The sequence below is a fragment of the Hylobates moloch genome, unplaced genomic scaffold (genome assembly GCF_009828535.3).
Source record: "Hylobates moloch isolate HMO894 unplaced genomic scaffold, HMol_V3 SCAFFOLD_15, whole genome shotgun sequence".
NCBI lineage: Eukaryota > Metazoa > Chordata > Mammalia > Primates > Hylobatidae > Hylobates > Hylobates moloch.
The window spans coordinates 22,180,667-22,207,247 of NW_026652290.1; the positions used below are offsets into that span (position 1 = coordinate 22,180,667).

Below are 26,581 nucleotides of genomic sequence, written 5' to 3' on the forward strand. Positions count from 1 at the left end.
AACTTTTTAATCAGTTTTGTCAGTGTAAAAAAGTCTGAAAATATTCTACATGCAATTAAAATGTAGTTTGTATCTTAAACACAATGGATCTTCAGAGAATAGATACTTTACAAGTGTAATTGTTTTCCTCAAAATTGTAAAGTTGAAAACTGGAAAGTATAATATCAATACAGACAAAATACTTTCAATGGTGTTCTTTGACAAATTTTTCACTCACTGGCATATAACTATGTTCTACTTCTATTTTTGAATGAGCCAATATTATTATTATTTTTTTGCAGAATATCATCCATTTTGGGGGATTTATTAATTTATTCATATTTACCTTTGCATCTGTTGATATCAACTCCATTCTCATTCCTAATTTTGAATACTTGTATTTTCTCTCTTTTTTTTGTTTAGCCCTACCGCATGTGTACATATATATAATTTTTGTACATGTATTTATTTATCTATAACCACCCTTTGAACTACCTATACATAGAAGGAGATATAATTATATTAAAATAGTTCAAGTTCTACATGACTTTAAGATAAAAAAATATTAAACTTAACTTTACTGGAGTTTAACAGCAACAAAAGAAGAAATAAGTAAAACTGTAGGAACTGCTGAACTTCGGAAAATGGTTTGTTTACTTTGAGAAATATTTGTTACTAAAATATTCCCTTAGGCCAGATATAGAAAACTGATGGCTTTGGGACCTAACACAGCATACAGATACTTTTTTTGTCGTTGCTTTTTGGCCTGCCTAGTGTAGGCCTACACAGTGTTTGAAATTTGAATTAGCTGTCAACATTTTAAAATAAGGAGTTTTCTCATACAAATCTGGATCCAACGTGTACCATAATTGGAAGCTCCGGCAATGCCATCCCACAGTCCTGCATGGAAGGGGCCTGCAGGAGCTAAGGAGCAGCAGGTTCTTTACATGGGGCCCGTACTCTCCCTTTCAGCACAGCTCACAATATCTCTCTGTTTCCACACGGGCCTGGGTGTCAGTTGCTGGCTGCCATCTATCATCTTACACATTTCTGGCTTATTGATTCAATTACTTCTAGGCTTTTGATTTTGTATCCTCAACTCTTGGCTATTCATATTGCTGTATTAGTTGTCAATGACATTGACCCATCTTGTTCTTAGTATTTGTTCCTGCTGCTGTCATCTTCTGCATCTCCTGTCATCTAAAGCCACCAAATACCTATTATTTCTCTATCCCTTCCAGTTGTCTGCTCTGTACAGCATAATGTTACATCAGATAATGTTAATCATTTCTCAATGTCTTGTTAACTCACTCCCTTTAGTGTCCTACAGTTAACCTAGCACACCCATGTCCACCAATTCTTCTCTTACTGAAGCGAAGTTAGGGTATCTTCCACTAGAACACCCCACACTAAATAATGGTACTCAGGTAGTCCAAACACTATTTAAACTGCATATCATCGCTATCTCTTGTCTTTGAAAATTACTACTTTCCTTTTGTTTCATCTAAGCAATGTCTCTTTTAGGAATTATGTTCATATCTGCATTTGTATGTCATGCAATTATTAACTTTATATATAATTTTCAAGGTGCATTTGAATACACGTAACAGAAAACCCGCTTCAAATTTGTTTAAAGAATAAAGAACTGTATTGGCTTATATAAAAGTACAGGGTAGGGCACATTGATTCAGTGGCCACAGTTCTATTTTTGTTGTTTTTTAGTTTCCTTAGACACATGAATGAACACAGTCATGTTGTCAGGAAGACGACAAGGAAGACTGATAAATAGTAAGTATTCAGCAATATTCACCACAATCAAATGGTTCAGCCACCACATGTACACGTATATCTTTCCTCCTATATGCAGATACCACATCCTCTTGGACAAGAATATCAGGTATATCGTGACCTGAAAGAGAAATGAGATCCTTGGTTAGCCAAATTGGCAGTACTTAGTTCCACTGGTAGGTTGAGTCTCTGTCTATTTTCTTTCATGACCACATTGAAAATGGACATGGAAGAGCGTGTGCTTTCTAGAGATGGTGTGACATTTGTAGTCCAGTCCCAGTAGGTGCAAATCCGAGGGACTGGAGATGTCCTGTGTTTGAACAATTAAAGACTGTTTTGAGCCAGGCCTGGAATATCTTTGGCAGTACAGCTCCCTTAAAAAGTTAGTAGGCTTTGATCTTTTGCATGCAAAAAATTAGCAAGTATGGTCTCCTCAGTAGTTTATCTGGTCAAAGTCTGATTCTGATCATTTCATTTTCTTCGCAACAAGCTTCTGTTCGCTGTCCATTCCCTTGGACCTTGATTGGCACCTTTATCTTGACCGCTGCCTTGGAGCAATTAAAAAGAAAACCCTTAGGTACAAGGATACCATAACTTTCATAATTACCCCCGGATTAAATTCTATCTGCATATTCTGGATGGCATGGCTAACTACTTCATCGGTTGGGAATGTTTAGCAGAATTTGCTTGAGAGAGGTCTGAAGAGTAGGCTCACGTTGTATACTAATCTTGTCAACCTTCCAGGTCTCCTGTTATCCTGAATTGTTAACAAAAACTTCACCTTGGGGATAAGACTTGGCATTCCTTTCCCTATCAAACTCCACATTAGTGTATTTGAAATAATTTGCTTTTCTGAGCAGAGGCAGAAAAGAACGATATTTTCTTCCATTCCTTCTTATTTGCAGAACGTTCAATTTAAGCTAATCCAGTATCTATACTGTAGACCTCAATGAAGGCTGGAAGACTAATCCAACACAATCTGACATTCTGATTCTTTCCAATCACCTTTGTGTTCCACCTTCTGTGAGTATATAATCATTTCCTAACGCAGAAGAAGTGTTGTTATAAATTACTTTTTTTATAACTGCATAACAAAGACCATCAACTTCCTAGTTTAAGAGGAAGGTATCCTTTTCACTGACCTCTTTTACCTTGATTCAGCACCATACACTTGCTATCACATTTTGTACCCACTCAGAGCACAATAGCTGCAAATAACAGAAAACCAGGTCAGGGTATCTTAAACAATAAGAAAAAAACTGAATCACATAAACTGAAGTCAGAGCTAGGGTGGGCTTCACAAAGCCACCATGATATCCTTCCTAGACCGATGCAATTCCCTGATACCTTGTCTCTGTACATCTGAATATGTCCCCTACGTCACTTCTCCATATAGCAGTCACAGCGATCTGTTGAAAATTAAAATTAGATTATGTTCTTCCCTGATCAAAACACTCTACTGACTTCTCATCACAATTAGAATAAAATCCTTAATCCTTCCTATAGCCACAGACACAATTAGGACCCCTCTAGAGCTCTCCCTCTAGACTTCTTGAGACACCTATGTAATAGGACCCCCCTCTAAAGCTCTCTAGTCCTATCTCCTGATGTTCTTCTCTCACTCACTCCACACTGGCTGTAGTATCCCATTTCGATGTTTCTTCATTGTGACAAGCTTGTTCCTTTCTTAGGACCTTGACATTTGCTACTGCATAGGCCCAGAATGCTCCTACATGGAGCTTTGCAGGCACCACTTACTGTATTATCAGAGTTCTCCAGAGAAACAGAACCAATATGATGTGTGTGTATATATAGAAAAAGATTTATTGTAAGTAATCGACTCGTGATTATGGAGGCTGGCAAGTCTAAAATCTGCAATATTGGCCAGCAGCCTGGAGACCCAGGACAGCCGATGGTACAGAGAGATTCTGAATGCCATCTGTTGGAGATTTCCCTTTTTGTTCTATTCAGACTTTCAGCTGATTGGATGAGGACCACCCACATGATGGAGGCCATTCTTGTTTACTCAAAGGTCATGGATTTAAATATCAATCTCATCCAAAAATATCTTCATGTTGACACATAAAATTCACCATCACACTCACATACTCTTTCAGATCTGTGCTCATTCATGACCTTTCAGAAAGAAATTCCTCAAAGCCCCTATTGAAAAATTCCACTAATTTCTGTGTCTTCTATACCTTTATCATATTTTACTTCACGTCATAGCTTTTTTAACATCTAAACTTATATTACGTATTTATTTGCTGTATACCTGTTATCTACCTCCATTTCTAGAATATAGGCATTATTCTTGTTTACCACCATTTCTATAGGATACAAACAGTAATTATATAGTAGATGCTTAATAAACTTGAGTCAAACTTTTATATTTACCTGGGAATCAAATGCAGTCCTTCTTATCCAGGAGATGGCTCAGAATAATTGAAATTACACAGAATAATTGAAATACACACAAAAAATTGAAAGATTTTTCTAAATCGTATTGACTACAGTGTATATTTGTCTACTTTCTCTCACCCCACCCTTCTCTGCTCGGAAATACTGAGAATAGGGGTCTACAAAATGCATTGCTTAGCCTTTCTTGACAGCAGACCTCTACTCACATCATTCCAAGAGAAGACACTAGTGGAGGGATGAGATTGTCTCAAGGGAGAAGCTATTGTTCTTTTCTCTTGCTCTTCTTCTGGCAGCATTTTTGAGTGACTACATCCTTTCCACCCAACAGCAATCCACCGTCAGCTTCAATGGTCCCTCTTGCATGGTTCTAGGACAAGCTGCAGGCCTCCTTCGTCATGGTTTCAGCACTGTCTAAACTAGCTACCCTAGCAGGGAAGCACTGAGTGTTCTTCTGGGCTCTGATTACACCATCTTGTCACTTTTGTTTTCCAAGAATTTGATGAAGTAGCCACTTTCAGCAATTACTAATCTCTGGTGTACTTTTTATTTTACTTCTCTCAGACTCAATACAATGTAGCAATGCTCCTGAATTAGACCTCTAAATTACAGTCTATTGTTTTAAAACAATAAGGTGCTCTCCTTTGTTTTTGTTTTTGTCTTTTTAATTCAGTGATGTGATTCTTGGGTTAGGTAGCTTGTACAGTTTGAATATAATGATGACCTTATTACCAGTGGAAAATGGGTTACTGCTAATCCATGACATGCCATGACATCACGTTTACCAAATTATCTATTGTGGCTTTATTCAAAATTTAATTTTCTCTTTATTTATTTATTTGTTAGATATGGAGTCTTGCCCTATCACTCAGTCTAGCTGGTCTTAAACTCCTGGCCTCTTAGCTGGTCTTAAACTTCTGGCCCACCTCTGCCTCCTGAGTAGCTGGGTCTATAGGAGTGAGCCACTGAATTCAGCTTATCTGTTGTTGCTTCAGATGAAAGGCCTTCTTAAGGCAAGGCTTTGTAAAATAAAGTGGTCAATGCATTCAACTGCCGTAATAGTGATGATGACTACAAAAGACTGTGGGGAAAGATTTTTTCTCCTCTAATACTGCACTAGATTGTGTATAGAAACAAAATTACAAGCCCAATGCTTTAAAATCTTAGTTCAAGGCAGGTCAGGGAACCAGGGAAATTTCACTGTGGTCTTAAAATATTTGCTCATTTATTGTAGTTTCAGGGAAGATCACAAATCCCGTCCCAAATCTAAAAGTGAAAATTCCAGAATTACAATGTAAGTTCAATTTACTGACTCATCATGTATCTTATGTGAAACTAAAAGCACATGATCTTGTATACATTTTAGAGCATCAATTGGGAAAGAATGGAACTCTGCGGTTTGAAATAGGGATATTTGGGTAGATGTGGGTGAATCCAACGACCTTGAACCCTCAAATCTCATTGAACTTTCTATTGCTAGCAGAAATAGTCTCCCATATTCAAGGATATTAGTCTTTTTTTTTTTTTTTTTTAGTTACAGGCCCTGCAATTACCTCCCCTAAGGAAGTTACTTTCAACTGGATGCCTGTTCATAAGACCTGTCCCCACCATGCTTCATTGCCTTCAAAACTGCAGTTTGAGTCTGATTTTAGCAAACACCTGGGAGATAAGTATACAATCTTACCCAGGGAAATGTGACTTAAATACAAAAGTTATTGTAAGAGTATCATTAGTTTTACTCATTTTAACTAAAATTTGGAGAATATGTGTGGGAAAGATTCTAAAGATTTTGGAACAAAGAAAGATTTACAGAGATTCTACTTGCCATGTGCTATCTTGAGTAGCTAGGAATGGCTCAACTGTGGACACAACATCAGACTTTAATGCGGCTTATATTTATAATGTTGAGAGTGTACAACTTCTTGGCATAAAAGGAAAGAAAAATTCTAAAGCTTTGGGAGACATAAATAACAGACTGCATTTGTTATTTGCAACTTGGTCATCCCCTGTCACACATAACACTCCCTTCATTCAGATATTGAGAAATGCATTAGTGAGAGAAGTACTAGAATCCTCAAAACTGTGATTGAGGGGGTAAATATGAATACAGGTGGAAGAAGATGGCTTATGAACTGATAATCGTTGAAGCTGAGTGCTGGGGTAATAGTGGAATAATTAAGCTATTTCTATTCTTTTATATAATTTTATAATTATCCATAAGAAAATTAAAGGAGATGAGTTTTGTGGTGGCTGTCTTTTGTTGGCTGGGGATGATATTGGAAAACACCAACTTTGAAACAGGCTCCCTAGTTTTAGTGGAAATCATGAAATTCCTAAATAACAGAAGCTTAGTGAAAATGCTTAACTACCACAGAAAATGTGTACCTGATGACCTAGTCTGTTGCTGTCTTCTAGATTGCAATTTCCTAGACTCTTTAGGGCTTGATCAATGGGCTCATGTGTAAAGTGGCCACAGTAGCAGGTATAGAGATTCTGCAAGGGCTCAACAATATAGACCTTCTCTTACCAAAACAATTTGACTACTATCCTTGCTGTGTGCAGGCACGGGTTTAACAGCAGAGGTCCAGCTCATATTCCAACATGGCACTATTCCTTGGGGAGACCAGGCAACCACCTGGTATCAGAGTGATTGCTCTGCCATTTATTTTGGATATTTCATCTGCTTTTTCTGCTTCCAATGCCTCTTCTAGCACCAACATTTTTTTTATTATGAAAATAAGCCCTCACAAAGAACAGGGCTCATAGTTGCAGGCACAAGGGAAAATAGTTGTTAATTTCTCTTCTTATTTACTGTATTAGGGTAAAACAATATCATATACGATGTCTAATAAGAACTGATACTACATGGTGTATGGAAACACTCGAAATGTAGATTATTGTCCCTCAGCTGGTGCCAGAAGCCAACATCAGAAGGCCTTTGGCGTGTCATATTCACCATCAAGACATTCTGTACTATATTGCTTCTGACCAAAGAACTTATTACAAAGCAAAAGAAGTGCAGCAATGGTGTCATACAATTCACTGATCTTACTACATACTTATTGGCTTAGAAGCAGCTGCCTTAACAGAAACATAAAATGCCCTACTGACATATTAGATACTGTGAAAGCTGAGAGACAATAATTTACAAATGTAGGGTGTTTCCATACACTATGTAGTATCAGCTTTTACTAGACATCATATATGACATTGTTTTACGCTAATACGTTAAAGAAAGAGAAGTGAACACCTATTTTCCCCCAATGCCCACAACTGTAGGCTGTGTTTGTTGTGAGGGCTTATTTTCATAATAAAAAATGTTTCAAATGTTGGATATAATTCTTTCATTGAAATGGAAGTTGACCTGCTACCTGGCCATTTTGGGTCCTTATTCTACTGAACCAACAGAAAAATAAGGAATTACCATGATTTTTCGGTGATTGATCCTGATTACCAAGGAGAAGTTGAGTTGCTGCTCTATAGTGGAGACAGAGAGAATTATATCTGGAATGAAGGAGGTTTCCTGATGTACTCTAAAGTTCAGTGGGAAGAATTGTTAGAAGCTTAGACAACCCAAAGAGGCTACTCCACTAAGGACTCAGACCTTCAGCAGTGAAGATTTGGCTCATTCCCGTCAAGTAAGGACAATATTAACTGAGATTGTGGCTGGGGGCAAAGTATCACGGAATGGGTGGTAGATAAAGTTATTCTAATGTGAGTACTAAAGCATACCACTATATTTGTGAATATGTGAACTATATTTTTTTCCTTTATCTCTTTTAATATAAGGAGTAAAGATAATGGTTAAATTTCCAATTTAATCTTTTTTTGTTTGTTTGTTTTGTTTTGACGGAATCTTGCTCTGTCACCCAGGCTGGAGTGCAGTGGTGTGATCTCAGCTCACTGCAACCTCCGCCTCCCGGTTTCAAGCAATTCTTCTGCCTCAGCTTCCCAAGTAGCTGGGACTACAGGCACATGCTACCACACATGGTTAATTTTTGTATTTTTAGTAGAGACGGGCTTTCACCATATTGACCAGGCTGGTCTCACACTCCTGACCTCAGGTAATCTGCCTGCCTCGGCCTCCCAAAGTGCTGGGATTACATGCATAAGCCACCGCACCCGACCTACAATTTAATCTTTAATGATGGAGTATCTGGATGGACTTGTGACTTTGGATGAAAACTCATAGGTGGCATGTAAGTCATAAGATTTTGCCTATTCCACTTTTGGGGAGAATGTGAGGGTATCTTTCATTATGTAAAGAGTAGATGCATCTTGATAAGGAGAAACATCATGTCATTGTCTTTTTAGTTGTATTAAAATTGAAGTACAGTGAAAAGGGTGTACATGGAGGCTGAGTTGCCAAAGAGTTGAAAGTGTTGATTATTGACTACTTTTCCTCTTTTCCCACCATTCTTTAATTTTGTTCATAATTCTATGGTTGGGGAATCTGGATATTAAATTTTCTAGGCTCTGTTTCCAGCTGGTTTCTTAAGTTATGTCCATATGAGACACTGGGAGAAGACAGGAAGGCAGGAAGAGAGGAGATGCTATTGTAGTGTGATATCTATCTTTCTCTTTCTGGTAGCACCTCTGGATTTAGATGCACTCCTTCAAGGACCATGGTTTCTGCAATAGTACCCCCTCTCCATTGTTCCAGCTCTGACTCAGATGGGCCCTCCTTGATGGCACTCCCAGCAGCACAGCCTTAGCACTGGTAAGACGTCTCTTTTCTTATGGTTCATACCCTAGCAGCAGTAGATGTTTTCTAAAGTTGCTAATCGTTGGTTTTCTTCATCTTTTCTCCATCACTCTCCCAACTTTTCTAACACCTGCATAATCAATTCCTTATATTAAATTCTACATGTTTGAACTGTCTACAGTTGTTTACCTTTTTCCACCTGGGCTTGGACTGATACAATTATAAAACGACTGATTTGTTTCCTTGCTCTCATTCATATGCAATTAAGATTGAAAGAAAAGTGGACATTTCTTCTATTAGCTCTCTTTAGAAGTTATTTATTTTTCAGAATCCATTAAAAACTTCTCTTTTTGTTCCGTGCTCCCAAACTCCATAATATGTCAATTTCTATATCAAAATCTGTGACCATAGAATGAAATATGGCAATGAGCTAAGGCCTGAATTTCTCAACCAATGCCTATGGAAGTCCACTTAGACAAGGTCGGCTCCTGGAGCCAGAGGTGAGATTAACCTCAGGCTAAAGCATGTGGGCTGCATTATGGAAAGGTGTACAGTTGTTAGAGTGGGAATAGATGGGAATAGACATTGGATAATCCATAAATAGTGTGCTCTGTGTGCTCTCATTACATTATATTGCATTTATCTCGAGTTGTCAGTTTGTCTCATTAAAGTATGAGATTGTTAATGGTACAAACTGTGTCTTTTATCTAAATAATCAACATTGAGAATTGTGGCTGTCACCCAATATGCAAGTGTCAAAATTGTCTTGAATGGTGGAATGAATCAATGTGCCAGAGCTTTTGAATAAGGTTGAGTTTAACAAGATTGGGTTTGAGCCTTTAGTAAGAATGTCATAATAATACACAATGTAAACACGATCTGGAACAATAGTGTTTGTAGAATTGGAGATCTATTAGTTCAGTGGCATTTATATTTTTTAATCAGCCAAACACTTTTCAAATGAAATACTACAGGAAAATGTGTGTGTGCATGTGTGCATTTGTATGTAAATAAAGACATTTCTATGTCTTTGAAGTTACCTCTGTAGAGGTAGGTGGTTTAAAACTTTGTTTGATGGAACATATATTTTTTTCTAATTCCCTAAAGCTCTTTTGCAAAGTATATTGGTGCATGTGTTACAAGTTAAAAAAAAAAAGGAATTTCTTCAACCACGTCCAAGCTGAGTTAAATTGACTTATACAAAGGAATTGTTTCTCTTCCATCAGCAGGGAGGTATCAGAGTGCTGGGAAGAGCAGTATGGACCATGGAGTCAGACTGCATAGGCTATAAACCCACCTGTACCACCTGCCAACTCTATGACATGGTACAAGAGTTATACTCAGAACCTTAAAATTAGAGGTACTTTTCACATCAACATCTTTAAGATGAGGAATTTGAAACACAGTGTTTTCATCTTAAAAATGTGGTTGATATTGGTAATCTTTGGAAAAGTTAATGTGTAGAAACCTCTTAATATCACCAGTAACTATTCTGTAAGTAATATCTATCATTATTATACATCATCAAATCATATTTGCTAATTCAAAGTGGTAGAGGAAATACCTCTGTATTCTGGAAATCAGGAGATTCTGTCCCAAATCGTTTTCACTATGGTATTCAGGACTGTTTGTGAAATATTTTGATTGCCAGGCACATGGTGGTTTTGTACTTCAAAGCATCTTGTGGTCACAGGAGTTATGTGAGTAGTTTTGTCCTAATATACAAGTCACTCCAGGGCCAATTAATTTATCTCTTTCCCTGTATAATAGTCATGAATTAGATTCCAGATAGCGGCTATTCAGTTAGCTTGGGTCTCAGAAAGGGAATCTTGTAAAAACAGAGCTATCATATAACCCTCTGAAATCTGGGTGTTATTTCTTACCTCAGCATAACCTACTCCATATGGTTAATTCAGCAATTGACTAGTTTCGTGATTATGGGAAAGAAAAACACATTGAGTCTCAGTTTTGCCATCTGAAAAATAAGGAGGCTGGATAGGAAGAAACTATCACGAAAGTCTCTTTGAGTTCTAAAATTATATATTCACTGATAAGAATAAAAGTGGCAGTGAGGATACTGTGGTTTGAATGTGTCCCTTAATGTTCATGTGTTGCAAACTTAATCCACAATGCAACAGTGTTGAGAAGTGGGAACTTTTAGAGGTGTTTAGGTCATGAATGGATTAATACTATTACTGAGGGTGTGGTGAGTGGACTCATTATCAAGGAGTGGGTTCCTGATAAAAGGAGGATTCAGCCCCCTTCCTCTCTTGTTCTCTCAGTTGCTGTCTCTTGCCCTTCCACCATAAGATAATGCAGCAAGAAGGCTCTCACCATCTGTGACCCTTCAATCTTGGACTTCCCATCTTAAGGAACCATGAGCCAAGTAAATTTCTTTTCTTTATAAATAACCTAGTCTCAGACACTTTGTTATAGAAGCAGAAAACAGACTAAGAAGAGGATCAGACATTTTTTAAATCAAGGAAGAACAGAAATAAGCTCATTAATAAGCTGTGAGTCAAAGAACAGCAGAGTAAGATGAAAACTAAGGTCAACGGTTTCCCAAAGCATGTGCCTTCCAATCTAGCCACGAGAGATATTTTGTGAGAGGCTTCCTTGTTCATATAAGTGTGGGAAATGCTACACATATTTCTCTTAAATGAACTTCATGCACATTATTGTTTTCTATGTATTCACTAAAGAAAAACCTTTAAATGCTTTTCACCCAGCATGTGCCAATACGATTTATTGTGGAAATCACTCTTCAAATAACTTCACAGTGATGAATGGAATGAGCAACTGTAATTTTTGTTTGTGCAGTATACTTACTTTCCCATGTCCTTCCTCAACATCTTTTCAGGAATTTCTCCTTTTCCTACATGAGGTCACAGGAGTGAACATATGAACCAGAGTGTGCTATTCCTCTGGTCACAGTAATCTGTGACACAAATATGAACACAGGCCTCCAGCAAGTATAATCATATCCCTTGCCATGATTAATATTTTTGATGACCCCTCTGGACTAGCTTAGCCTCATATATACACACCTTAGACTTCTCAGGTATGTGAGCCAGAATTTCCCTTTGCTCAAAACTTAAACTGGACTTCAGTCCTTTGCTTTTGAAAGGATTAAGACTGAAACTATTCTTCCATAGAGCACATATAGGAAAAACATGCTCCAGGGTGACAATTGAGAGTAAAATTACACAATTTCAAAATGTATTAAACAGACAGCAGCCTCAGCTTTCTCCTAAAGGGAAAGTGAATCTATTAGGGAACCTGAAGATGAGAGAGATACAATTACTATGAGAAGACATATTAAAGCTTACTCTTTCTTTTTAAAGAAAAAGATTAATTGGAAATAAAAGATGATAGAAACAGATTCAAATTGGTCAAAAGACACTGAGGAATAATATTATTTTACTGCTTGATTAATTGACTCATTGATATTAGAAGTATTAATTAAAGCAAGTATACAGCTCTATTTATGGACAACAGTGTGCTAAAACATGTCAAGTATTATTTCATAAAATTCTCACAAGAAAGTCATAAAGATAGATAAAAATTGCCTCCATTTTGCAGACTGGCAAACTGAGTGTCATAGACATTAAAGAACTTGTCCAATGTCACAAACTAGAATATGGTACATTCTACCTATATAAGGTTACAGTTGAAATGTTTCAACAAGCAAAAGAAAAAACAATTACACACATAGATCCTAAAACACTCATTCTGTTTACTTGAAAACATATATATATTCACCATTGCAGTATATACATATATATATACATATATATACACACACACACACATATATATATATATATATATGTATATCTACACAATTACCTAGGGATACAAATGATAAATATGTTTGAAAAAATGAAAATTAGAGTTGGAAACTACTGGTACAAAACAAAAAACTTAAAACAAGTTATTTTAATTCTTTAATAGTAAAAGGAATACATAAAACGACAAAAGTGAAAGTTTCATTGGTTGTTTCTCAGACAAGTGAAGAAACCTGCAGCTAGATTTGCAGGAAAAAGCTGGACCATATGAGGAGAAATCCAGAGGTTCAACTGATATATAATAAATATAGTGACAGGCTCTGAAATATTTAGGAAGTCTTTAAAAGATGAAATTGCTATAGCAGCTTTATTCATAATTGCCAAAACTTGGAAGCAATCTAGATGACCTTCTGTAGGTGAGTGGATAAATTGTGGTATATAGAGACAACTGAATACTATTCAGTGCTAAAAACAGAGCTGTCAAGCCATGAAAATACATGGTGGAATCTTACATGCATATTACTAAGTGAAAGAAGCCAATCTGAAAAGGCTACATATTGTATGACTCCAACTATATGACATTCTGGAGAAGGCAAAACTTGGAGACAGGAAAAATACCAATGGTTTCCAGGGGTTAGGAGCAAGAAAGAAAAGAATAGACAGAACACAGAGTATTTTTAGTGAGTAAAACTAGTATGATACCATAGTGGTGGATACATGTTGTTATACTTCTTTCAAAACCCCCAAAATGTACAAAACCAAGAGTGAACTCTGATGTAAACTGTGGACTTTGGTGATGATGATGTGTCAGTATAGGTTCATCAATTGTAACAAACATGCTACTGTGGTCCAGGGGTTGATCACAGGGAATCGTGCCCTTGTGGGGGCCGGATGTGTATGAAAACTCTTTGGGCTTCTCACTCAATTTTTCTGTGAACCTAAAACTGCTCTAAAATATAAAGTCTATTAAAACAATGAAATTTCTCAGGAGGGCTTGATAGTGAAATTTCGGGAGCTGACAGACTGAATTAGGGTCCTAGTGTGTAGACACCTGACATTTAAATGAATAAGCACTACAGATAATTTTACTTAAGATGCCAGTATTGGCTTGGAGTATCCTAAAAATCTAGATGTCATTTGATTGCACATTAAATTGTATTATAATTACATATAGGATTTTCTGCATTTGAACACAATGCCATACCTTTAACAATGCTCTTTTTGTTTGTTATTTATGTTGGCATAAATTTTTAATGTGAGTGAGGGAAAGAAGAAAATTGCTTGTTTTTCTGAGGGCTGTATATGTTTATGTCATTGAAATGAAGGACAACACTTAAATCAAGAAAATCAAAAACAATCAGATTCAGAAGCAGACTCAAAACAAAAGAAATAAGGGTTTTAAAAAATCCCCTTAGTTTAGAATGGAGACAAACAACATGATAGCATTTTAGCATCCAATAATAGCCAGTATTTATACAAGCATATTTAGACTATTATCAGAGGGAAATAAATATGGCTGTAGCAACATTCAATTTAGATTTTCCATAGGGTAGACAGGGTTGAGGGTTCTCCTTTATTCAAAACATAAAAGAGTTAGTAAATTCCTTGGCAGCAGGGAACAAAAATCTCAGCTGCCATTTGCCTGCTGGTGACTGAAATGCATTGCTGGAGTAATTTCTTATCACTGTCTGATTGACAGACCACAGTTTGATGTATTTGGAAGAATTGAGGGAGACCAAGGGTCTGAGAAATCAAAGATGGCTTTTATGCTGTTTTTTTATTAACTCTAATTTAAAGCAATTGCATGGACCAAAAGCTTACAAATATTTTAGAAATGACTTTTAAATGTCTCTCAATAATATTCTACAGTTTTGAAAGTCACTACAAAACAACAAACAAGGCAAATCTCATTTTGACTAGACAGCACTTGGTTTACATTATTTTTTCTTTTTTGGTCTACATTATTTAATTGCAGTTAAAACAAAAATTATAAATGTAAGCCTAATTACAACAATACAAAAAACTGTACATGAATCCTTGGAACTTAAAGAGATAAATTTGTCTGGTCACTCTTTGGCCTGTAGTTTTTAGTTTATTCCCTCAGGCCTGACTAGAGTATGAAAAAAATAACAATAATCATTTTTTTAAAAAAGTCAATTCTTACGTGCATGCTCTACCTCATTTGACTAGGACAACTTTACTCTTTCCAGATTCTTGGACCATTCAAATTCATAGGTGTCTTCTGCCTCCAGAATGATACTGTATGCAGTATCTCTTTTTATTTAAGCACCTCGCTGGTGCTTACCACATCTTACCACATCAGGGACTTGTGATGCCTCTCTAAATCTTATTCATGCTTCAAAATTCAGCTGAAGGCCTACCTCCTTCCTACCTACTCCAGTCCATAGTACGCACTTTCCATTCTCCACTCTTTTTACCTTTTGGCACAAATCATTTGGCGCTCGGCACTTCATGAAGCACATCATGTGCCTTTAGCGTGTTTCTCCTGTTTCTATAGGCAGTCTAAGAAAAACGCTTGGTGGTAAGAACACGCGGTGTCACTGTCCGTGGTCCTGAAACATGGTCGCGTGCTAAGATTCTTCTTAAGCCAATATCCGGTGACTCCTGTTCATTTTTTCCCAGGAATTTTTAAATTGGTAAAGTGGTGGGGACAAGAAAAAAGAAAGCCAAAAAGATACTGGGAGAGAAAGATAGAGGCATGGACAGAGGTATCCCTCTACAGTCATTCCCTAGAGAGAATTAAAAATAGGATTTGATGTAATTTTCAAACAATTGCAGACGCGAACTTGGAAACAAAAGGGAGGATGGAAAAATATCAATGGCATAGCCATTGATGAAGGAGAATTTAAAAAATGCATGCGCTAAGTGACATAAAGCCATCCAAGTGTCGGCATGAACACACGCACCGATGCTAGTGGGCTAGGATACCAAACAGGTAGCATGTTGTGAACGTAGCGTCGGTTGTGTCACACTAAACTTCTATAGATTTTCTTTTTGTTTCTTTCTCTTGATTTAAAACAAAACAAAATTGTCATTTGGCACTGTGGCAGAACAAAGATGATTGTAACTTATGTTTCTCATTTGATGTAGCTGTGTACCTTTTTCACTGTTAGCACCTCTGTAACAGTTACATTCCAGCAACATCAAGTCCCAGCTGCCGATGTCTGGCGGCGCAAACACTCCCTGCCCTAGCTATGTAAGTTCCCCAACTACAGTATAACCTCTCAGAGGACGAACATTTTTGGATATCTCAAAATGCCTAAGTACAGTGTCTGGTACAAACTAGGGGCTCAGTGATATCCACTGAATCAAGAAAAGAATCACAGTGCCTTCCACGGAGAAAATATTCAACAAAAGCTTGTTAAATGAGCAAATATTCCAGTTGTTTTAACAATTCCATCCTCTTCTAGGTTCTTTCAAAGTCCAAATCTCCCTCCCTCTCCCCTCGGGACTCCACATCCCAACAAACCCCCCTTCCGCGGCAGTCACTACCTTTGCAGCACTCTGGCCCTGCCCTCCTCCTGCCACGTGTCGGACCCCTGCTGGGCTGGCCCTCCTTTCCTACTCTGCGACACCCCCATCCCCCCCGCACCTATCCTGCCCGCTCCCGCACCCGGTCCCTCTCCTCCGGCCTCGCGACTCCGGCGATTCAGCTCCGGGTCCCCGCCCGCAGGGTAACGCGGTTGTCATGGACACGGCACCTGCGCCCTACGGCAGTGCCCCTTCGCCGCCGTCCCCTCCCCCCACCTGCGGCGCCGAGCCGGCCGCGCCTCCAGAGCTCCGCCCTACCCCGCCCTTTCGGGCGCTCCCCAGGCCGCGCGCGCCCGCGGCCACCCAGCCACCCACCCCTCGATGCCCGGTGCCTTTCCAGGCGCCGCGGAGCCACGAGGATCGCGGGGGCGCGCGAGCGAGCAAGCGGCCGCGCATGCGCACTGGCTGCCTCCCCTAGCGGCGATCCGGGCCGCTGCCGCTCGCGCTTGGGCAGGACGCGGGGCGGGCGGGGGGAGGGGGGAGCGGCTTCGCTTCCAGCCTCGAGTGAGGCGGAGACCCGGGCGGGCAGAGCAGGCGGCACCGCACCTCGGCCAGAGGCGGCTGCAGCAGCTGCTGCCCTTGTCCCTGCCGCCGCCTCTCCAGTCCCTTCTGTGATTACCACTCCAGCTGCTGGGAACGGGCGAGAAAGGGGAGGAGGCGAGAAACTCCCACCGACCCACAGAGGTGAGTCCCGGGCAGAGCATCCTCCATCCTTGCCTGCCTCCCTCCCTCCCCACCTCCCTCCCTTCCTCTCCATCCTCCCCCCTCCCCGCTCCCCAACCCTCCCTCCCTCATCCTTCCCAACATCCCTCTCTCCTCTCCCCTCGTTTCTCCCTTCCAGCCTTTCTTTCATCCCTTTCTTCCTCTCTCCCAGCCCCACTTCCTTCCCACCCTTTCTTTCTTCCCCGTCTTCCTTGCAGCCACTCGCCCTAGAGCACAGCTCTGCATCCCTTTCCTCTTGTCTCCATCTCTTTTTCCCCCTTTCTTACCTCTTCCTCGGTGGGAGGGTGGGAGCATCCCTTGCCTGCTACAACTGTCCGGATTCAGGGGTTCCAGAAAATTGGGTGCATATACTGAGAGACACACTCTTAAACAGCGGGTGCCCTGCAGGTTCCTAAATTTTTAGGATGAAGGGTCAAGTTGGGTAGAGTACTGGGAACTGGAGGGAGAAGAGAATCGAAGAAGAATCTGTGGATTTGTGCTGTATTAGGGTGGGGGTGGGGAGGGTTGTCACTTGGACATGTTGCCAACAGCCCCCATACCCCTCTTCAGCAGTTTCTTTTTTTCTTCTGGGAATTACATATTCCCAGTGTGTGTCTTACCAATTTAAAATCCAGCTTTCCCTGCTTTGATTGTCTCCGTGAGAAACCACAACGAAAGAGAAGAAGAGACGAAAGGAACAAGAGAGAAAAAGGGGAGGGGAGAGGAAGGGAGGTGGCAGTGGAAGCTTGTGTTCTTTTCCCCTAGGCCTCTTTGGTTTGACATTTTCAAACCACCCGCCTCATATTTGGCTTGGAATTGAACCCGTGTGTCCTTGGTCTTGTCACTACCTACTTCAAAGGCAGAAACTCTCTAAACTTTAATGCCTGTGCACCACAGCATTATTTATGGAATGTTTTGCTCAGCATGCAAAATACCAAGATAGAAAGGTTTGGGAAAATAGGGAGCAGAAGGGTGGAAGAGATGTACTTTTGTTCATCATGGGTTAACTTCTCAAGTAGGATAATGGTTAGACAGTTTTGGAGAAATGAGGTTATACTCCACAGGCTTGTAAATATACCATTTAGATGGCATTAGCTGCATTATAGCCTTTAACAGACACCGTTACCCATTTTCACCCACCTCATAGGAACCCTGAAGATGTTTGAAGAGAAACACACTGTGTGATTCTGTCTGTGGCTTACACCAATGGAAAAGTTGAATTAGCTTCGGAACTATTGTTAATAATTTAAAATTGCTGTTGGTTTTACATCACTTATTTTCACAGAATGCTATAATTTACGTTGCTCTCTTTAGCTTGCATTCTAACCCCTTATATTATACATGTTATTGGCAATTTGACAATTCTTTCTGTTAGCATTGCTGCTGTAAAGTTTATTTATACATGGCGGGACAGCCATGCCTCAGAATGTTTAGTATATTTATCATCTCAGAAGCATCCAACAGTGTAAGTATAAATCAAAAATGGATATTTTGAAGCCTATATTTTGTTCTATTTATATTCTCCTAAAACAACAGACCAAAAAACCTTAATATCTTTAGAATAGCTGTGTTTTTTGTTTAAGGAGTATGTGTGAGGTACCAAAATTAATGGTGGATTCATTGAAGTTGCCAGTAAGACACTATGCTGTGGAACACATTATTGATTTTTTTCTTTTCATTTAAATTATTATATGACAGTAGTGCAATATGCAGTTTTGCATTTTATGGGAGTGTAAAGCAGGAGTTGAGATGAAGAGAATTGCCTTCCTAAGTGATTGAGTGCTGATTTGATGAAGAGCTGATAGTTAATCACCTGAGTCAGTGCTGGGGAAGTGTGTAATGTTAGGAGTGATGGACTCCTTCAACTCCCCATGGTAGGAATGCAATTCCATTAATGGCTTGGCTGACTCTTCAGCCATGTAGCTAAAGCTTGGTTGAATTACCAGTGTTACCAACATCCTGATGCAGATTGCAGTCAACCCTGTGTGTATTGGAATGCTTGCATTACTTAATAGTGAACTTGTAGTTAGGAGTGTTTTCCTTGTTGGTGTTCCTTTCCCTAGAATACCATGAAACAAGTGAAAGACTGTCATGTTAATTATATATGAGCATAATAAGTTAGTTTTGTCCAAATTTCTTTCAAAAGACTTTCCCCCTGCCAGTGTCTCTGCTATTCTTTGTGGGGCTTCAGAGTTGTGAATGTGGGGAGGTGGCAGCCCCTGTATCGGCTTTGCTCTTTCTTTGTTGCAGTTTTTCTGCAGAGTGGTGTGGGTGTATGCCCCAGTTTTTGATACTGTGCTTAGTATAGAAACACAGGTACTTTTCATTTGCCTCCTTTGTAAACATTAGTCCACTGAATGGAAACAAAACATACCAAGTTATTAAAGAACTAGAAAACAAAATAACATTTTGTTTACAGCAAAATTTTAAGAGAGATGAGTACAGTTAATAAAATGTGCATTTTAGAAGAGCAACTAGTGTCTTTGAAAAGCAGCTTGCCTCCTTGACTATAATCCAGTTTGCAGATAAAGACCGACTTCCTCTGAAGAATTTCATTTCTAGAGGCATCTGTCTTTAGTTGATTGGACCTTTAAAAATACATGATACAATAAAGAGCCAATAGAACATCTTATGGACCCCTGTAAAATGTATTCTGGATATATTCTCTGTGTCTCCCTCCCTCAGAGCTCTTAACACCTGCCTAACCCTAGGCTGAGTGGTGTGAGGTATTCCAAGGAAGTAGAAAGAAGTAAAAGACACTCTCTTTGACCTCAGCTTACAGTCTAGTTGAGGAGAACAGGCATTTGCATGAGGTCCTATTTCACAGTGGCAAATAACAAGATCTTTGGAGAGAGCTTTAGATGTGAGTACAGGCTCTAGTTCTTAGGAGTATCGTGTCCTTGTGTACAACTTAAATCTATTTTTTCATCTATAAAATGAAAATTGTAAGGGACTCTGATTCATGGGCTTGCTTTAAAGGTTAAATGTGTTCAGCTCAGTACTTGGTACAAACAAAACATATATTAAGTAAACATTATTATAATTAGGAGAAATCATTTAAACACATTCCAAGACCATATATGATTATGTACTAGAAAGACAGAAGCACAAGTAAGTACAAGAGGAATTGTGAAGAAGACGGGTGTCTGTGTAGCTGGGAAAATATTATATTTGGTAGTAGCACTGGAGCTTGGACAGAGACTCCTGGGAAGGATTTCATGCAGGGTGGGCACCACAGCTGGAACAAAAGCAGAGAGGGAGGAAAAGCCATGGTGTGTTTGAAGAACATTAGGGAGACTGTTTACTGGAAGATTTGGCATAGAGGTGAGTGTATTGAAAGGTAGAGTACGTACAGTCAGAGTAATTATACTATCACTGCATTAAGACAACTTCTAGTGTGGGATCCATTTCATTACATAGAAGGTTCAGCTACCCATGGTGGTAGTTTCAGTTCTTTATCTCACCTAAAGCCCCATCCCAAGACATGGAATCCATGATCGGTGTCATAGTGAGGACCCAAAACATTCTTAGGTCTTTTCTTTTAACTTCAAGGCAGAGGGAAAACTTGACCTTTGCTGAACAATAAAGATTTAATATTATGGTTACTGTAACTCTCTCTCATTTTTCCTTATCCCATGAATATTCCAGGACTGTATCTCGTAGTATAATAACTAAAATTATTTTATTTTGACCTATATGAAGCCAGTACTTGGTAGGGTAATTGTATTTCCAGGGGCTTATTTACTTTTCCTAATTACAAAAGCCCCTTTTCATTGGTGTCCAAGATTATCAATAAATTCTAAATGGATGACGCTCTTTCAGTTTTGTGGCTGTGAGACTAACGTGTGATGAGGATAGAGAGTCTGGGAGGGAACTTGCATGGAGCAGGTTAAGCGTACGCTCTGTGTAGAGTGACAGATGCTCACTGGCTACATCTGTTGGCATACCTTTGTTTTTAGTTGAGGTTCATAAACTATTTTGAAAAATTTATCCATAAAATCTTTATCCAACAGCATAAGTGATATGAATTGAATTCTTTTATTCAAAAATGGATTTCCAGAAAATTTTTTGCATAAGTTTGAAGTATCAGTATTTATTATGCTCATGTTTAACCCATTTTAATAGACACAATTCCATTGTTTTCTCCCAAATAGTAAAATGTTTCTCATATATTTCTGTTTTGTAGTTCAAATAATATACAAAATTGTCCTCTTGAATATTATCTGAAGATATATTAGTCATAAACACAAATATATTTCTAAAAGCTAATGTAAATATACTTCTAAAAACTAACAGACCATAGACCGTAGTAGTTTTATTTTTTATATTGAGATCTTTCTTAATTGATGTTTCAAAAATTCAGCAGATCTAAATCGTACATTTTCAGATGTATTACTACTAGTCAGCTTTATATTATACTACCAGAGATTTTTGACAAATTTTACTTTTGACATTTTTATTTTCCTTATAAGTGAATTTTTACCTCAGAGCTGAATTCTAACTCAACCATAAATTTGCATTATATACCTCTTTGAAATTATTACTCGTAACACATTATACAAAACATAGTGATAGTCTAACTTTAGACACCTTAATTTTCTAGGGCTTTACTATTGAACACTATTTTATTTTTCCTTTTATTAATAGGCCTTATCTGTGTACACAACTATTAGACTATTACATTTCAGGTATTAGGAAAATTTGCATTAACAGGAGTGAAAAAGCAGGTATGTTCCCCATACGTGAGGGGGGTGACCAAACAGGGAGGTGGAGTAAGGATGAGACAGAATGAATTAATTGTGTTTTCTCTTTTGAGCTGAAGGATGTATAACTACCTGTCCAATTAGGGGTTTTCTCTATTTTTGCTGCGGTGTCTACTATAATCTGTGTTTTAAAGTTTGTTTTTTTTTTTTTTTTTTTTTTTAGATGGAGTCTTGCTCTGTCGTCCAGGCTGGAGTGCAGTGGCGCCATCTTGGCTCACTGCAAGCTCCGCCTCCCGGGTTCACGCCATTCTCCTGCCTCAACCTCCCAAGTAGCTGGGACTACAGGCGCCCGCCACCACGCCCGGCTAATTTTTTGTGTTTTTAGTAGAGATGGGGTTTCACCGTGTTCGCCAGGATGGTCTCGATTTCCTGACCTCGTGATCCACCCGCCTCGACCTACCAGAGTGCTGGAATTACAGGCGTGAGCCACCGCGCCCGGCCTTAAAGTTTTATATGTAAATTTCAATGAATAGTTTTTAAAACTAGAGCATGGATGAAAAAAACTAATGTAAATCATATGTTGATTTCTCAGTATGTTGCTACTTGTAGACATCTGGCTATTTTGTTTGCTAGGCAGTTTTGGGAGAAGCCAGGTAACACATTTATGGGATGTATTGAGATGGAAATACATTAAATAAGATCCTAACTTGCTACAGTGTTTCTACATTAAATGAGTGGACATGCCAGAGGGCTAGAGATAAAAAAAGTCCTTGAGTTGTATATGGTCTCAAGGGCCACAGAGCCATAATAGAAAATTAATAGAAAGCTTCTGAGATGTTCATATTCTGTAAGTTGAGTTTATGTTGTTCATTATGTATCTGCAGTAAATCCAGTATCTTGTTTATGGCCCCTTGATGTTTTGGAACTAAAGCCGTGGAGCTATGTCAGTTGTTCTTCCACATCCCACCCAGAAATCACCAGAGGATCTGATGTTCCCTTGTTTTATTTGTAAGCATTTGGTGAAAATTCAGTCTTCCAAGTTTATCTTAAATTCATAGGGCCTGAAGCAGTTGTTAAATATCATCAGTCTATCTTTCAGTGAGGGAGTAGCAATGTCCCTTAACTACTTTATAAAGAGCAAATTGTACTCAATTGTTTCCAGGAAAGGGTATCCTACAATCCTTTAGAGTTTACCACTTCATTCTGTTTCTTCAGGCATTGATAATTGCCAGAGTAATTTCACAAAATATTTTTTTTTCTAATGTGCAGAAGTGGCATAAAGAAGTGTATACAAGACTCAAATTTCCTGGGGAAGCCCGGGTGCAGTGCCTCACGCCTGTAATCCCAGCACTTTGGGAGGCTGAGGCTGGCATATCACCTGAGGCCAGGAGTTTGAGACCAGCCTGGCCAACATGATGAAACCCTGTCTCTACTAAAAATACAAAAATTAGCCGGGCGTGGTGACGGGCGCCTGTAATCCCAGTTACTTGGGAGGCTGAGGCAGAAGAATCGCTTGAACCCAGGAGGTGGAGGCTGCAGTGAGCGGAGATGGTGCCACTGCACTTCAGCCTGGGCGACAGACCAAGACTCTGTCTCAAAAACAAACAAACAAACAAACAAACAAAAAGTCTTGGGGAAAAATAAATCTGTGTCTAAATTCATCTCTCTACTGCACTTACACTTTTCATGTGTTTTTTTTTTATTATATTACCTAGCATGAATTCATTCAACAGGTATTTTTTGAAAATACCTGCTCTGTGCTCAATGCTGTCATTGAGCTAGAGATTATAATTTTGTAAGCACACTGAACCAAGGCAACTGGATTCCCCTCCAGGTTTTCAACCAGCTAATTAATTTGTTATGTGATTAAATAAGTCTCAAACTCTCCAACACTTATTTATTTTATCTGCCTTTTGAGTGACTTAGACTTACATTTAGCTATAAAATTCTATAATTCTACATGTGATTTTTCCTTAAAATTTCAAGGCAAATGATTTATTTTCATTGTATTCCATTTGTTTTTTCTTTCTCCTTTTGAAACATAAACTTCCGCTGCATAAGAAAAAAAAAAAAACTTCACCTTCAGTGGCATATGCTTTCCCCTTCCCAGTAAAATTGCACATTAGCTTCACAGTCTCTGGGCAAAGTGTGAGGGACTAAGTAACCTGTCTTTTCTTATCTCTCCATCCTTCCCTCTCTTTCATTTTGAAAGTTCTTCCTACACTGAAGGTACAAGTCAGTTGCTACTGCTATTTAGGGACTCTCCCAGTGTGTGGTTGGCTTGTTTCGGCCATGCCAATGTTTGTGAAAGACTATATGGCATTTATGCATTTAGAATGAAGTAATGTTTATTTAAGAAATTATATATGCTTTAAGGTTAATATTTCTGCCTCAGGCATAGCAAAGCCTTGCTTATCCCCTAAATTCTATTTCAGAGGACCTGGTGGTCACCAGTCTTCCTACCAATCCAGCTCCAAATTCCCATTAAAATTATTTTAGTAAAATTTTGGGCATATGTTTTATACAATAAAGTGTACCCATTTTAAGTGAATACTTTGTTGTGGATTGACAAACACACCTGTGTAACCAGCAGTGTAATCAAGATACAGAATATATCTGTTGCCCTAAAATCTTCTCTTCCGACTAATCTGCTGTATCTATAGATTCGTTTTTCCTATTGTAGAAATTGATATAGGTTAAATCACAGAATATGTCCTCATTTTTATATTCCTTTTTGCATTGAGCATAATGTTTGTGGGATCAATCTATGATTTTGAGTACATAAACTTCTAGAAGAAAATATAGGAGATAATCTATGCTTTTGGATTAGACAAAGATCCCTTACGACCCAAAAAGCACTAATCATAAAATTTAAAAGAAAAGATGTATTAGACTTTATCAAAGTTAAAGAAAGAAGTTTTGCTCTTCAAAAGACAAAAGATTTGTTAGAACTACATATCTCTCTCTGTATATTTGACAAAGGACTTTATCTAGACTATGTATAGAACTCCTGCAACTCAGTAAGAAGACAGGCAATCCATCTAAAAAATGAACAAAATATGTGCTGAGATATTTCACACAAGAAAATATACAAATATCTAATGAGCACATAACTCTATAATTCACCAAAATAATTAAATTTAAAACCACAATGTGATACCACTATCCAAACACTAAAATGACTAAATTGTAAAGACTGGCAATACCAAGTTTTGGAGAGGATGTGAAGCAACTGTGATACTCATACATTGCTGGTGGGAATGTAATACTTTGGGAAACAGTTTGGCAGTTTCTCTTAATGTTAAAAATACTCTTACCATACGATCCAGAAACTCCACTCCCAGGTGAAATGAAAACATATGTACAAGGACTTTTGCATGAAAATTAATAACAGCATACTCATAATAGCTTCAAACTAAAAACAACCAAAATATCTGTCAAATTCCTATTTGAAAGTTACTCCTTCGAGATAGAAAACAAAGCTGCTGATATATATAATATATATATTATATATATAAAAATATATATATATATATAAATTTTAAGGTGCACTATTTAATATATGTTACCTGGCAGCAGAGGAAGGGGAATACATTGGAAAAGATTTCTAAAATGACAAGAAATGCAGAGGATGGGAGACCTGGGCTTAGTTTCTACTTTCTACATTTCTCTTTTCTGTGCTCAGTCTGCGTGTTGACTGCTTCCTCCACTTCCTCAGCTGGCGCTATGATCACTTCTTTAGTTCCTAGCACACTGTCATGCAGCAGCAGTGTCTCTTCCTGCAGAATGAGGAAGTTTTTGCCAAAAGCCCTCCTGCAGACTTCTCTCTTATGTCACTGGCTAGCACTGAATCACATGGACATTCCCAATCTAGTCAATGGCAAGGGGAATGGGAATACCATGAATGACAGGCTTAGACTAAATCAGGATTTACTGGCTGGGACTATGTATGGGATTAGCCTTCACTGGGTGGAGGAGGTTAGGGGATTGATGAACAGAGTAGCAATTCTTTTAATAAGGAAGGGGTAAATGATTGTTGGGTAAGTAAGCAGCAGTGTTTATTACAATTTGATATAGAGGCCTGCGTTGTTCTCAGGTTTTGGCAAGAGTTTGAAGCAAAAAGCTGAGATTGTGGGAGAGTGTATGCAGAAACAGGTGACAGAGGGCAACGTAGCACAAGAAGGAGAAAATTTAGATTCTAGCCCACAGCATGAACTGGAGGGGCAGGGAATCTGGACCCAAGGGAACAATTTAAAGTGGGCAAGCATACAAATAGTGACAAGCAAAGCCAAGCACATTGGGGCCCATGGAGTTGGGACAGGAAGCAAAAGTCAGTGCTGGCAGTAGTCTGGAATCCAGGCAGGCAAATTCGATTGCAGTTTGCCCATCTGTGAAATCAGGACCTCAGGCAAGAAGATTTTCATGTTTTGCTTGTTAAGGCAGAAGCCAAAACAGTAATTATTTTCTACTTTTTTTCCTAAGGTGTTCTCAACCACTCTAGATTCTGTCTTAAGGATAGGAGCTGCATCTTCCATTTTTCTAGTATTCTCCTGTTTCATTGCTGGGCCCACAGTAATTCCTTCATAAATGCTTGTTGATTGAACTAAGTCTCTGAACTCGCTCCATCTTCAAACAGATCCTCAGATTTCTGGTCATATGTAACAGCCATTTACAAATGCTATCCTACAAGTTATGGAAAGCACTGTTTTGGGGGGCACAGTCCTGGAGCCATACATGAGTAAGACACAGTGCCTTGTCTCATAAGTTGACAGTCTAGTAGGAGTATAAGATGAATACCTGAACAGTTTAATACCAGACAGAATGATCGAGTGTGTCCTGCAGTGTGGTACTGATGCCACAGTGGCGTGGGGCAAAAACCCAGGCTGACACAGAATCAGCAACTTTGCTTCAGCAGTGGATGGGAATAAGAGTATGGAGGAGGGGGT

General features: G+C 38.7%; 1 protein-coding gene across 8 annotated transcripts in view; it reads left to right on the forward strand.

The window, feature by feature from the left end:
• Positions 1-26,581, forward strand: part of CTNNA2 (catenin alpha 2) — a 1,201,677-nt gene that overhangs the window by 44,320 nt on the left and 1,130,776 nt on the right. For 3 of the 8 annotated variants that reach the window (XM_032178060.2, XM_058429040.1, XM_058429042.1), the window contains exon 1: positions 16,674-16,914. The gene's annotated coding sequence lies outside the window, so the exon portion shown is untranslated. Of the gene's footprint in view, positions 1-1,701; positions 1,768-2,692; positions 2,791-8,249; positions 8,385-8,776; positions 8,906-16,669; positions 16,915-26,581 lie in introns of those variants that run through there. The other 5 variants (XM_058429034.1, XM_058429036.1, XM_058429035.1 and 2 more) reach the window with 5 other exon arrangements.